Genomic DNA, 13,774 nt, shown 5'->3' with positions numbered 1-13,774 from the left:
GGCTGTTTGGCCGGTGGTGGCTGGCGGCTCACGGGGGTGGAGGTTGAAGATGAACCGCAGGCCCTTGCTTTCGTATCCAACGGCTGGAAAATCGACTGACCAGAGATGAAAAAGTCAGTCGACTGACGTGTAGCCTCACCTGATGCTGCTACACGACGATCTGCCCCGGCTCTCACACGCGCTGCTGGTGTTGGTGTTGCTACTGCTTTTCTACTACTAGTGCGTTTAGTTTCGACAGTACAATTCAGTTTCGACAGCAAAATTTAGTTTTGATGGTTAAGTTCAGTTTTGACAGTTAAATTCAGTTTCGATAGTTAAGTTCAGAGCTGAGCGGCTGATGTATTTTACATCTAGCACATTGTGGTTATGTATTTTACGTCATCTATTGGAGATGCTATTAGAATTCCACTCAGGTTAACATTGTCTCTCTTATCCTGCTTCAGCCTCGGCGTCGTACAACTCACCGGAGCTGCTCCAACGACGAAACCCTCCATCACAGTGGAGCAGTACCCCGGGCTCCATCTCCAGACACCTAAGATCTTCTTCCCCTCCTCCGATAGCCAAGTCAGCCGGAGCATTCTCACCGACCAACCCAATCACGCTGAGATCGACATGGCTTCGCCAAAGAGGTTGTACACTTGTTGCATCTCTTTTTTACTCTACATGTTATATATATTGTCCACTAAGCACACGTAGTAGCGTGAAATACGATTATTTTATCCTACTATATGACAAGCAGTGAGGTACCAGGCAACTTAGCTATCCGTGATGGACTCTCTTAAACGCCATCATTATTTATCTCTGCGTGTTTGAGCTGTGCATTTGTCGATGGGCCTGGGATTTGAGCTAGTAGGGCAGTGGCCTGGGTCCAAAGTAATAGAAGCAGCACAAAAACATTTTATTTAGTGTAGGATTTTCCTTGCTCAAGCCTGCCTACTAGAATCGCCAGTGCTTGAAAGGAAAAGTGAAGGAAAAACATAGCAATTGGAAAGTTTCCTATGGTACTACTATTCATGAATATTTGGTTCAAAGGAATGGAGCAAAGGAAAACTGTAGGATTTGTTCCTTTAGTGTCTCCTTGAAAGAAAAATCGTAGGAATTTTAATTTCCACTTGTCCTCCTTTTCAAATTCCTATTCATGAAGCACAAGACTAAGAGATAGTAGCATAATAGCATTATAACCGTACATTTTCTTGTGGTTTGACTTAATCTCACCATGCTTCTTTGCATCATGTGATCTTCCAATTCTTGTGAATCAAACACCCAGATTGGCATAAATCCTGTGTTTTTAAATTCTCTGTTTTGCACGTGCATTCTATTCTATTCCTGTCTATTTCATATCACTGCATTGTTAGAATCCTCAAATTCAAACAAGCCCTTACACAATTACTTCTGTTATAGATATGTATCAAAGAAAACCTTGTGTGGTTTGTCCTGCTCCTGCTGCGCTGTGTTCCACCCTAGCTTAGCTGCTCCAACGGTGGAAGGGTTCACCATAGCAGGGATCCGCTCTCCAGACTGTCTTTCATCGCCTCATATCTTCTTCCCCGCCGCCGGCAGCCATGACAACTGCATTACCATCATCAACTGAGCAGATGACCTTGAGGACTACACGGGTCCGCAAGAGAGGTCGCACTCTTCCGTGTCTTCTTATGTTATGCATCGCTTAATATGATGACATGCTACTTTATCATCGTGTTCACCTATTAGACTCCGAGTCAGGTCCAAACTAATGCTGAAACTTGAGTTTTTAAATGGTTGTGGGGTACATATTGGGGTAGCAATCAGTACTATATGTCTACTATCTGGTTAATCTCGGGTGTTTACTATGAGTTTCATGTTGGGTGCAAACAAACATTAAAGGAGCCATTATCTGTATTTTTTAACTAAAGCTATTATCTGCCTGCTATCATTGGTTTTGGGTCTATCCACAGTTTGCTACCATCACTCTGGATTTGTGCAGGCACTCCTTACATAACCTCACTATGTTTTATTCCTATGCATGTCAGTTATTGTACACAATGGAACTGAACATGTAGAGCAAAAGAGACGAGCCTTGCGTGCCAATAAAATTTCATGCAGACGTTGCTCCATGGTGGGCGCAAAGGCAACCCCCCTCCACCCATTTCGGATCGTAATCAAGAGGAAGATAACTGTTCTGAGGGGGATTCAGAAGGAGAAGACCACTCCTATTTACCCCCTGAGGTCTTCACTCTAACTTGGCATGCTGATGTTGGTAATATCATGCATATGGTGCCTTGCATTGCTTACTGTATACATCAAATATGTCATCTGCTTAGTTTAGACATGCTTTGTGTCAATGCCATCTGTTTAGTTTCTTTATCGTACATGTGAATCATGCAATGCAATCTTGTTTAGCCAGGCATCATATATGTGAATTTTGCAATGCCACCCTAGTTAGCCAGTCATCTTATATGTGAATTATATCATGCCATCATTTTTTTATTATGTGTTAAATTTGTCAATAACTTTAGTACATTCAATTACTCTTCCTGTGCATTAGCCATTCGGCACGGTCATAGAAAAATCTGGAGTGGAAACAAGGTCTTCAGAGCAGACAATGCTATCTGACGAAGCGCATGTCTTGCTGGTTACGGATAGCTCCTTAGAGGAGGATTCAGAGACAGATGACCAGTCCTATTCCCCCCCCCCCCCGGAGGTGCATGCTCTAACTTGGCAGGGTTATGTTGCTCATATCGTGCGTATGGTATCTTTCATTGCTATGTCATTTGCTTAGTTTAGACATGCTTTGTGTGAATGCCACCTGTTTAGTGTCTAATTACCATATATGTGAATTATGCAATGCCATCTTGTTGCAAGACATTATATATGTGAATTATGCAATTTTATCTTGTTGCAAGGCATTATATATGTGAATTATGAAATGCCATGCTGTTTAGCCAAGCGTCATATATGTGAATTATATCATGTCGTCCTTTTTTGTATTTCTCATTGCATTTGTCGACAATGTTTGTATATTCAACTGCTCTTCCTGTGCATCATCCATTTGAATTGGTGATGGAGAAATCTGGAGTGAAAACAAGGTCTTAGCAGACAATGCTACTTGCTGAAGCAGACATCTTATTGGTTACAGATAGCTCTTCAGAGGAGGATTCAGAGGCAGATGACCAATCCTATTATTCCCCTGAGGTGTATGCTCAAACTTGGCAGGGTTATATTACTCATATCATGCATATGTTGTATTGCAATGCTTAGTTTTTACATCATATACACAATATTGAATGCCATCTCCTTAGTTGACACATCATATATGCGATTGCCCTCTGCTCACTTGCTTAGTATATAAGTCATATATTTGAATTATATCATGCCATGATGTTTACATAGGCAGCATGTATCTGAATTATGGCATGCCAACCCATTTTCTAAAGACATAATATAGTTACATCATCTCTTCATGTTTACATAGTCATCATATTTTGAATTATGTCATTCTATCCATGAATTATATCATGCCATCATGTTTCCATCGACGGCATGTTTGTGATTTATGGCATGCCAACCACTTTAATAGACACATCGTATAGTTATATCATGTCATCATGTTTACACAGTCATCATATTTTGAAGTATGTCATTCTATCATGTTTAGTTAGCCATCATACATGTGAAATTGTGTCGTGCTATCCTATTTAATTAGCCATCATATATGTGAAATTATGTCCTGCTATTCTGTTTGGTTAGACAACATAAATGTCAATTATTTCATGCCATGTTTTCTTCTCTACTATCCATTGCATCTGTCTATCTTACAATGTATGTACATTCAATTACTTTTCTTGTTTATCAGCCATTTCAATTGGAGGGGGTGATGGCAGTATCTGTTGGAGTAAAAACACAGTCTTCAGAAAAGATCGTGCTACCCGTCGATGCAGATAGAACCACGGTTGTACTTGCCCAAGAACCAGCCCCACCACACATAACCTAGACTCACGCACATTGTACCCCTACCCAGTTGGACAGAGAACCAGCTACACCCCTTCTAACCCCAACCCCAGCAGATAGTAACCCAGTTCCAATTGACACATCACCGTCTCCACCACAGAGCACCCAAACACGAGTAGTTAGTAAGGCAACTGCAGTGCCCAAAGCATGAGGACCACCACTCCAAACCCCAAGTCAATGCTTAAAGAAAAAGAAGAATTGTTCTCAGGTCAGGTTCCGTAGCTATGGTTCATACAACTTTGCTCTTGCATCATTGTATTTACCCATACCAACTAATTTCAAATTTGAAGGATGCAATTGAAACTCCAATGGTTCAACATGTATGTTTTAAACCTGTTTCTTTAACGTGTTTGATGTTGTAACTTGCTCTATGTTGATTTCAGTTTCAATTGAATAAACAGTTATGTTCTCATGCCATGCACATTACAAGTGTTGTTATTGATGTGTAGTTTCCCACACTTATATTATGTCTATGCTGCTTTGTCTTAAATAGATATGATTCGAATTGTATCTATCTTGATTTGGCAACATAAACTAGAATGATCTAGCCCATACAGTGACCATACTACATAGGTATATGTTTGTTTCATGTTGTTATCCTGTCCACCTTACTACTGAACTGGTTTACCAAAATGAGTTTCATATACTACATTGTAAACCTGTGATGTGTTTGTTTGTTTCTCTTTTAGAACATGGATAAAATATTGGAGAAGAGTACCCTGTTATGCAATGGTAAAGGAAGTAATGCAGATAAGGTTCAAGGTAGTGAGACATCCCTGTTGGTCTCCAAGAAAGCTGATAAAAACTATATTGAAGACACTGAGACAACCCCAAAGTCCTATCTTGATGTAGTGTTTGAGTTACTGGCTACTACTGCTGGCACCAGCTCTTCGAACTTGCTGCCTGAATCAGTTTGGCTTCTTGATTCTCAACTTCAAGTTGAAAGACATCAATCAGATGTTATGTGACAGGAAGCCGAAGAACTGAGGAAGTCCCTGCAGAATTCAGATGCATACTTTCTGGTGCAACAACAAGTGCTGGAGGATTTAAGCGCCAAACAAGAGAAAGTTAATAAGCTTGTTAAGCATCTTGCCAGCATTATGGGTACCCAGGATATTGTTTATTGAGCTCTTCTAAAGTGGTTTTTGTTATGGACTTGTTTTGCTGCGGCGTTTATTTGTACTGGTCACCAACTTTGACAACCAGTGTATACGATATGCTGCTTTGTTCCTTATATTTGCACTGGTGGCGAACTTTGATGCCCAATGGATGTAGTATGTGTAATAGCCGTGATAGCCTAGTGTAAGTTGCTTGCTTATTTATTTCCTTATTGTCTTGTTTATTTGTTTGCTTGTAGTTAGTGTAGTTCTTTTTCCGCAGTTTGCTAGTGGCCGCAATAACCTATTTTTTAAAACTAGGCCACAATAACCATGGGCTACATATTTACTGTAGTTACCATGGGCCTCCTACGGGCCGTAGAAATAATGGGCCTTCTAAGGGCCGTAGAAACAATGGGCCTTCTATGGGGCGTAGAAACAATGGGCCTTATATGGGCCGTAGACACAATGGGCCTTCCACGGGTCGTATCATCAATGGGCCTTCTACGGGTCGTATGATCGATTGGCCAAACATGGGCCAATAATAGACTGCATTATGGCCGTAAACTGGCTAGAGTTGTAATTGTCATTCATGGGCCGACCATAACGGGTCGTCGTTAATCGGCTGTATTTGACGACGCTATGAAAACGGCCCAACGTATTAACGGGCCACAAACGGCCCGACCGTAACCACGGGCTGAAAATTTGGCCCACAAGCAAAAAATGACAGTAATGGGCCATAAGTAAATGAATGCTAGAAATGAGCCCAAGAATAAATGTGCCCTGAGAAGGCCGAAAGATAACATGGGCTGGAAACGACCCAATGGAATAATGGGTCGTTAATGGATATAAAGTGATACACTTTTCATTACGGGCTAGTTTCACCATGGACCGTCAATGGGCCAAGAGTTACAAAGGGCCTCATATGGGCCGAAAGATGTCATGGGCCATACATGGGCCGGAAGTAAAACGGGTTGGAATCATATTGGACAGCCCAGATGATACTACTGGGCCTAATTCGGATAGGTCATAACGGGCCCTGGGTTAGCGGGCTGTAAATGGGCTATCTGCGAACATGTCGTTAACAGGCTTTCCGTGGGCCGACCCGCCACCTTTTAACCAAGTCAAATGGGTCGGCCTTTCCACGGGAATGGGCCTCTGTTGGGCTGTGCCATGTGTCGACGTGTCGTAGGCGCCTTCGGTCCAATGAGTGGATGACATATGTCCCAACGGTGAGCCGGCACGTGTTTCCTCCAGCCAATGATGATTTTACACGTGGAAAATCCCCATTGGTCAGGGCTGTTAACGGGTTATCGGATCCAAAACTGGACCCGATAGCTTAACGGCGAGCCGTACGGTGGATGCCACGTGTTTGTCACCCTTGACGAAAGCACTTCTATGACGCGTGATTTATCGTCATGGAAGTGGACACTTCCGTGATGATAATTTTAGTAATGTCATGGAACACTTCTACGATAGCACAGGTATGACTATCTTGATTTTGTCATAAAATCGTCATGGATGTACATGCATGACAGAAAATGTGACCTACTGTGACAAACATGTATCATCACAGAAGTGTATTTTTTTTGTAGTGTACGGAAGAAGATCTTGTTGTTCCTGACCCAGAGGCGCAGTTGGTGGTAGCTCTTCATGCTATTCCTGATTGGACAGTTCCATATTTGGCTTATATGACCCAGGGCGAGTTACCTGAAGACGAAACTTTGGCCAGCCAGATAACCCGGCGGTCTAAGTCGATGACTATTGTCAATGGAGAGTTGCACTGACACAGTGTCTCAGGGGCGTTTGAACGTTGTGTTTCTCCTGAGGAGGGCCGTGAGATTCTAAGAGAGGTTCATGAAGGAGATTGTGGTCACCATGTCGGCTCTAAATCTCTTGTGGCTAAGGCTTTTCGCCATGGGTTCTATTGGCTGACGGATCATGCTGATGTGGAGGATTTGGTTAGCAAGTGTGATGGTTGTCAAAAAATTTCACGGCGAGCTCATGTGTCGGCTCAAGAATTGAGGATGATTCCTATTACTTGGCCGTTTGCAGTCTAGGGGCTGGATATGGTTGGGTCTTTTAGAAGGTCCAAGGACAAAAAGACTCACCTCTTAGTGGTTGTTTACAAGTTTACAAAGTGGGTTGAAGCTGAGCCGGTCAGCAAATGTGATGCAGCGATGGCGGTTCAATTCATTAAAAAGGTGATTTTTCGTTTGGGATACCCTCATAGTATCATCACTGATGACGGCACTAATCTGTCTAAGGGTGCAATGAAAGTATTCATTCAACAAGAGCATATTCGTCTTGATGTATCATCAGTGGCTCACCCCAGTCCAATGGCCAAGCTGAAAGAGCCAATCAAGAAATCTTGAAAGGCATAAAGCTCCAGCTTATGGTCCCTTTGCAGAGGATGCCGGGTTGTTGGGTTGAGGAGTTGCCCTTAGTGTTATGGAGTAGAAATACTACCCCCAACAGATCTACGGGTTACACGCCTTTCTTCATGGTTTACGGAGCAGAGGCGGTTCTCCCTACTGGCATCCATCACGACTCGCCCCGTGTGGTGGCTTATGTTGAAGCTGATAATGAAAAAGCATGTCAGGATGCTCTTGACCTTCTGGATGAGGAGCGTGACCTTGCAGCGGCTCGTTCAATGATTTACCAGTAAGATCTGCGTCGTTATCACAGCCGCCGAGTTAAAAACCAGGACCTTTCAAGAAGGAGATTTCGTGCTCCGGCTCATCCAGGATCAAACTGACATGCACAAGCTATCGCCACCTTGGGAAGGTCCCTTTGTGGTCAGCAAAAATCTGAACAACGGGTCATACTACCTTATCGATGTTCGAGACCACAAGGACTCACGCACGTGGGAGGAGGAGACCCGCTGGCCGTGGAATATTGCTCATCTTTCGCCTTATTACACCTGAGCCACCGGCTCTTGTGATGTACATACTTCTACCAATGTATATATTATGATTAGTATAATAAAGCTGCCATCCCTGATAATTCAGGGCCTCTGTCGTTTCATTTGTGAGAATCTGAGTCTTTATTGTCAATTCATAAGATCACTTGGGGGCTTCCTATTCAAATGAACATAGCTATGACTACCCTCTTGATCCGGCTTGTACGCCTTGATTGCAAATTACTTGGGGGCTTCCTGCTCGTTGAGCATAGCTATGACTACCCTACTGATACGGCTTGTATGCCTTGATCGAAATATTACATGGGGGCTCCTTGTTAAATGAATAGAGCTTTGTTGTCCCTTGTAATAGGCTTCGACGCCAGGTGTATTCACCAAAAATCCGTGTTATCCTGCCTTTGTACGCTTGCCACTCCGACCAGGTAATCCTGGAATGACTCGCCGTACTCTTGACAGTCAATCTTATAAGACCCTGAACCTGTCAAAGTTAAAACGGTGATTGGTCATGTGAGGCCCGGCTTACAGGTTTGAATTGAGGAGTAACTCAGTGGTTGTGTGACCCTTGAATAGCACTTGATATTGAGGCTTGGCAGCCTTTGAATGCCTTGTTTTTCTGGTTTATATTGGCTTTGAGTCTTTTTTGAGATTTCTGTTTGTACCGTATTGATATATGGTTGAAAATGATTAGGGCCATGGTGCCTTGATCCTTACGATTCATATTTGAATATATCCGATGTTTTGCTAACTCTACCTGGCTTTGGACGTTAAGTCGCCAGTGTGTGATAATTATGTGCTTGGAGTTCTGCACAAAATTTTGGGATGTTATCCTTTGCTGCCTATGGCATTGTAGGCTGGCAGTATGAATAAATTGCACAGGGAATTGCGCTATGAGTTTTGGGGTTGTTGCCCTTATTACATGCAACATTGTAAGCCGGCAGTATGAATAAGTATCACAAGTATGATACTTACTTTGTTATGATTATATGAGGTTTTGATAAACCCGCCCTGATTATGGACGATACAGTCACCAGTGGATTTTATATGGGGCATTATGACCCGCCTTGGGGTAAACCGCCAGGGCACTTGTTCTCTATTTGTATGCAAGGCTTATGACAACATGATCAGCAAGCTTGACAATGATTATGAGCATAAACAGTGGATCTTCAAATCAGATCGAATGGCTCATAAGTGTTCTGCAAATAAACACGCACGATGGCATGGTGATACGTCTCCAACGTATCTATATTTTCTGATTGTTCCATGCTATTATATTACCCCTATTGGATGTTTATGGGCTTTGTTTTACACATTTATATCATTTTTGGGACTAACCTACTAACCGGAGGCCCAGCCCATATTGTTGTTTTTTTTTGCCTATTTCAGTATTTCGAAGAAAAGGAATATCAAATGGAGTCCAAATGAAATGAAACCTTCGGGAGCGTGATTTTTGGAACGAACGTGATCCAGAGGACTTGGAGTGCAAGTCAAGAAGCAGTCGAGGCTCCCACGAGATAGGAGGGCGCCCCCCTATAGGGCGCGCCCCCTGTCTCGTGGGCCCCTCGGGCGTCCACCGATGTACTTCTTCCTCCTATATATACCTACACACCCCGAAAACATCCAGGAGCAAGACGAAACACAATTTCCACCATCGTAACCTTCTGTATCCACGAGATCTCATCTTGGAGCCTTCGCCGACACTCTGCCGGAGGGGGAATCGACCACGGAGGGCTTCTACATCAACATCCTTGCCCCTCCGATGAGTTGTGAGTAGTTTACCACAGACCTATGGGTCCATAGTTATTAGCTAGATGGCTTCTTCTCTCTTTTTGGATCTCAATACAATGTTCTCCCCCTCTCTTGTGGAGATCTATTCGATGTAAACTCTTTTTGCGGTGTGTTTGTCGAGATCCGATGAATTGTGGGTTTATGGTCAAGTTTATCTATGAATAATATTTGAATCTTCTCTGAATTCTTTTATGTATGGTTGAGTTATCTTTACAAGTCTCTTCGAATTATCAGTTTGGTTTGGCCTACTAGATTGATCTTTCTTGCCATGGGAGATGCTTAGCTTTGGGTTCAATCTTGCGGTGTCCTTACCCAGTGACAGAAAGGGTTGCAAGGCTAGTATTATATTGTTGCCATCGAGGATAACAAGATGGGGTTTATATCATATCGCTTGAGTTTATCCCTCTACATCATGTCATCTTGCTTAATATGTTACTCTGTTCTTATGAACTTAATACTCTAGATGCAGGCGGGAGTCGGTCGATGTGTGGAGTAATATTAGTAGATGCAGGCAGGAGTCGGTCTACTTGTCACGGACGTGATGCCTATATACATGATCATGCCTAGATAATCTCATAATTATTCGTTTTTCTATGAATTGCTCGACAGTAATTTGTTCACCTACCGTAATACTTATGCTATCTTGAGAGAAGCCACTTGTGAAACCTATGGCCCCCGGGTCTATCTCTTATCATATTTGCTTCCCATTTACTTTTATTTGCATCTTTACTTTTTGCATCTATATTATAAAATACCAAAAATATATTTATCTTATCTTGCTATCTTTATTAGATCTCACTTTCGCAAGTGGCCGTGAAGGGATTGATAACCCCTTTATTGCGCTGGTTGCGAGTTCTTTGTTTGTTTGTGTAGGTGCATGGGACTTTTGAGGAGCCTCCTACTGGATTGATACCTTGGTTCTCAAAAACTGAGGGGAATACTTACGCTACTATTGCTGCATCACCCTCTCCTCTTTGAGGAAAACCAACGCAAACTCAAGACGTAGCAAGAAGGATTTTTGGCACCGTTGACGAGGAGGTCTTCGCTCAAGTCAATACATACCAAGTACCCATCACAAACCCATCTCCCTCGCATTTACATTATTTGCCATTTGCCTCTCGTTTTCCTCTCCCCCACTTCACCCTTGCCGTTTTATTCGCCCTCTCTTTCCCAATCTCCTCCTCTCTTTTTCGCTTGCCTTTTTATGTTTGCTTGTGTGTTGGATTACTTGTTGCCATGGCACAAGATAATACCAAATTGTGTGATTTCTCGAATACCAATAATAATGATTTCCTTAGTACTCCAATTGCTCCTCTTAATGATGTTGAGTCTTGTGAAATCAATACTGCTTTGCTGAATCTTGTTATGAAAGATCAATTCCCCGGCCTTCGTAGTGAAGATGTCGCTACTCATCTAAACAACTTTGTTGATTTGTGTGATATGCAAAAGAAGAAAGATATAGATAACAATATTGTCAAATTGAAGTTATTTCCGTTTTCACTTAGAGATCGTGCTAAAGTTTGGTTTTCGTCTTTGCCAAAAAATAGTATTGATTCTTGGAACAAGTGCAAAGATGCTTTTATCTCTAAGTATTTTCCTCCCGCTAAGACTATCACTCTTAGGAACGATATTATGAATTTTAAACAACTTGATCATGAGCATGTTGCCCAATCTTGGGAAAGAATGAAATTGATGCTTCGCAATTGCCCTACTCATGGTTTGAATTTATGGATGATCATACAAAAATTTTATGCCGGTTTGAACTTTGCTTCTAGAAATCTCTTAGATTCGGCCGCGGGAGGCACGTTTATGGAAATCACGTTAGGAGATGCTACAAAACTTCTTGATAATATTATGGCTAATTATTCTCAATGGCACACCGAAAGATCTTCTAGTAAAAAAGTGCATGCTATAGAAGAAATTAATATTTTGAGTGGAAAAATGGATGAACTTATGAAATAGTTTGCTACTAAAAATACTCCTCTTGATCCCAATGATATGTCTTTGTCTTCTTTGATTGAGAATAATAATGAATCTATGGATGTGAATTTTGTTGGTAGGAATAGTTTTGGAAACAATGCTTATAGAGGAAACTTTAATGTTAGACCGTTCCCTAGTAATTCCTCTAATAATTATGGAAATTCCTACAATAATTCTTATGGTAATTTCAATAAGATGCCCTCTGATTTTGAGAATAGTGTGAAAGAATTTATGATTTCTCAAAAGAATTTTAGTGCTTTGCTTGAAGAAAAATTGCTCAAAGTTGATGATTTGGCTAGGAACGTTGATAGACTTTTGCTTGATGTTGATTCTCTTAAACTTAGATCTTCTCCTCCTAAGCATGATATCAATGAGTCTCTCAAAGTAATGAGAATTTCCATTGACGAGTGCAAGGAAAGAACCGCTAGATTGCGTGCTAAAAAAGATAGCTTTATAAAGGCATGGTCTTCTAGTTTCCATGAAAATAATGATGAGGATCTTAAAGTTATTGATGTGTCTCCTATTAGATCTATGTTTTGCAATATGAATCTTGATAATTATGGGACTGATGATGAGTCAACTTTACCTAGAAGGCGTCCCAAGAATTCGGAGTTTTTAGATCTTGATGCTAAATTTGGTAAAAGTGGGATTGGAGAGGTCACAACTTTAAATAGCATTGAACCCACTATCTTGGATTTCAAGGATTTTGATTATGATAATTGTTCTTTAGAAGGTTGTATTTCCTTGTTGCAATCCGTTGTTAATTCTCCTAATGCTTATAGTCAAAATAAAGCTTTTACCAAACATATCGTTGATGCCTTGATGCAATCTTATGATGAAAAACTTAATTTGGAAGTTTCTATACCTAGAAAACTTAATGATGAGTGGGAACCTACTATAAAGATTAGAATTAAAGATCATGAGTGTTTTGCTTTGTGTGATTTGGGTGCTAGTGTTTCCACGATTTCGAAAACTTTATGTGATATTCTAGGTTTCCATGATCTTGATGATTGCTCTTTAAATTTGCACCTTGCGGATTCCACCATTAAAAAGCCAATGGGAAGAATCAATGATGTTCTCATTGTTGCAAATAAAAATTTGGTGCCCGTGGATTTTATCGTTCTTGATATAGATTGAATCTTTCTTGCCCTATTATTCTTGGTAGACCTTTCCTTAGAACGATTGGCGCGATTATTGATATGAAGGAAGGGAATATTAGATTCCAATTTCCATTAAAGAAAGGCATGGAGCACTTTCCAAGAAAGAAAGTCAAATTACCTTATGAATCTATCATGCGGGCTACTTATGAATTTAGTGCCAAAGATGGCACTCGTTAGATTTATCTTCGCTTTTATGCCTAGCTAGGGGCGTTAAATGATAGCGCTAGTTGGGAGGCAACCCAATTTTCTTTATGTTTTTTGTTTTTGCTCCTGTTTAGTAATAAATCTTGCATCTACCTTCTGTTTAGATGTGTTTTTATCTTTTAATTAGTGTTTGTGCCAAGTAGAACCTATAGGATAATCTATGATGATAGTTGATTTGATTCTGCTGAAAAACAGAAACTTTGCACGCACGAATATAATTTTGTTAAATCACAGGAACGTCATTGTGCGTTGATTATTTTTGCTGCTGATCAATAAAAAAATTGTCCAGGACTTCCTATTTTGGTAGGATTTTTAGAGTTCCAGAAGTTTGCGTTAGTTACAGATTGCTACAGACTGTTCTGTTTTTGACAGATTCTGTTTTTCGTGTGTTGTTTGCTTATTTTGATGCATCTATGGCTAGTAAAATAATTTATAAACCATATAGAAGTTGGAATACAGTAGGTTTAACACCAAAATAAATAAATAATGAGTTCATTACAGTACCTTTTGTGGTGGTTTTGTTTTCTTTCACTAACAAGGCTTATAAGATTTCCTGTTGAGTTTTGTGTTGTGAAGTTTTCAAGTTTTGGGTAAAGCTTTTATGGACTATGGAATAAGGAGTGGCAAGAGCCTAAGCTTGG

This window comes from Triticum dicoccoides, chromosome 2B (assembly GCF_002162155.2).
Source record: "Triticum dicoccoides isolate Atlit2015 ecotype Zavitan chromosome 2B, WEW_v2.0, whole genome shotgun sequence".
Taxonomy (NCBI): Eukaryota; Viridiplantae; Streptophyta; class Magnoliopsida; order Poales; family Poaceae; genus Triticum; species Triticum dicoccoides.
This window is presented reverse-complemented; position numbering follows the sequence as displayed.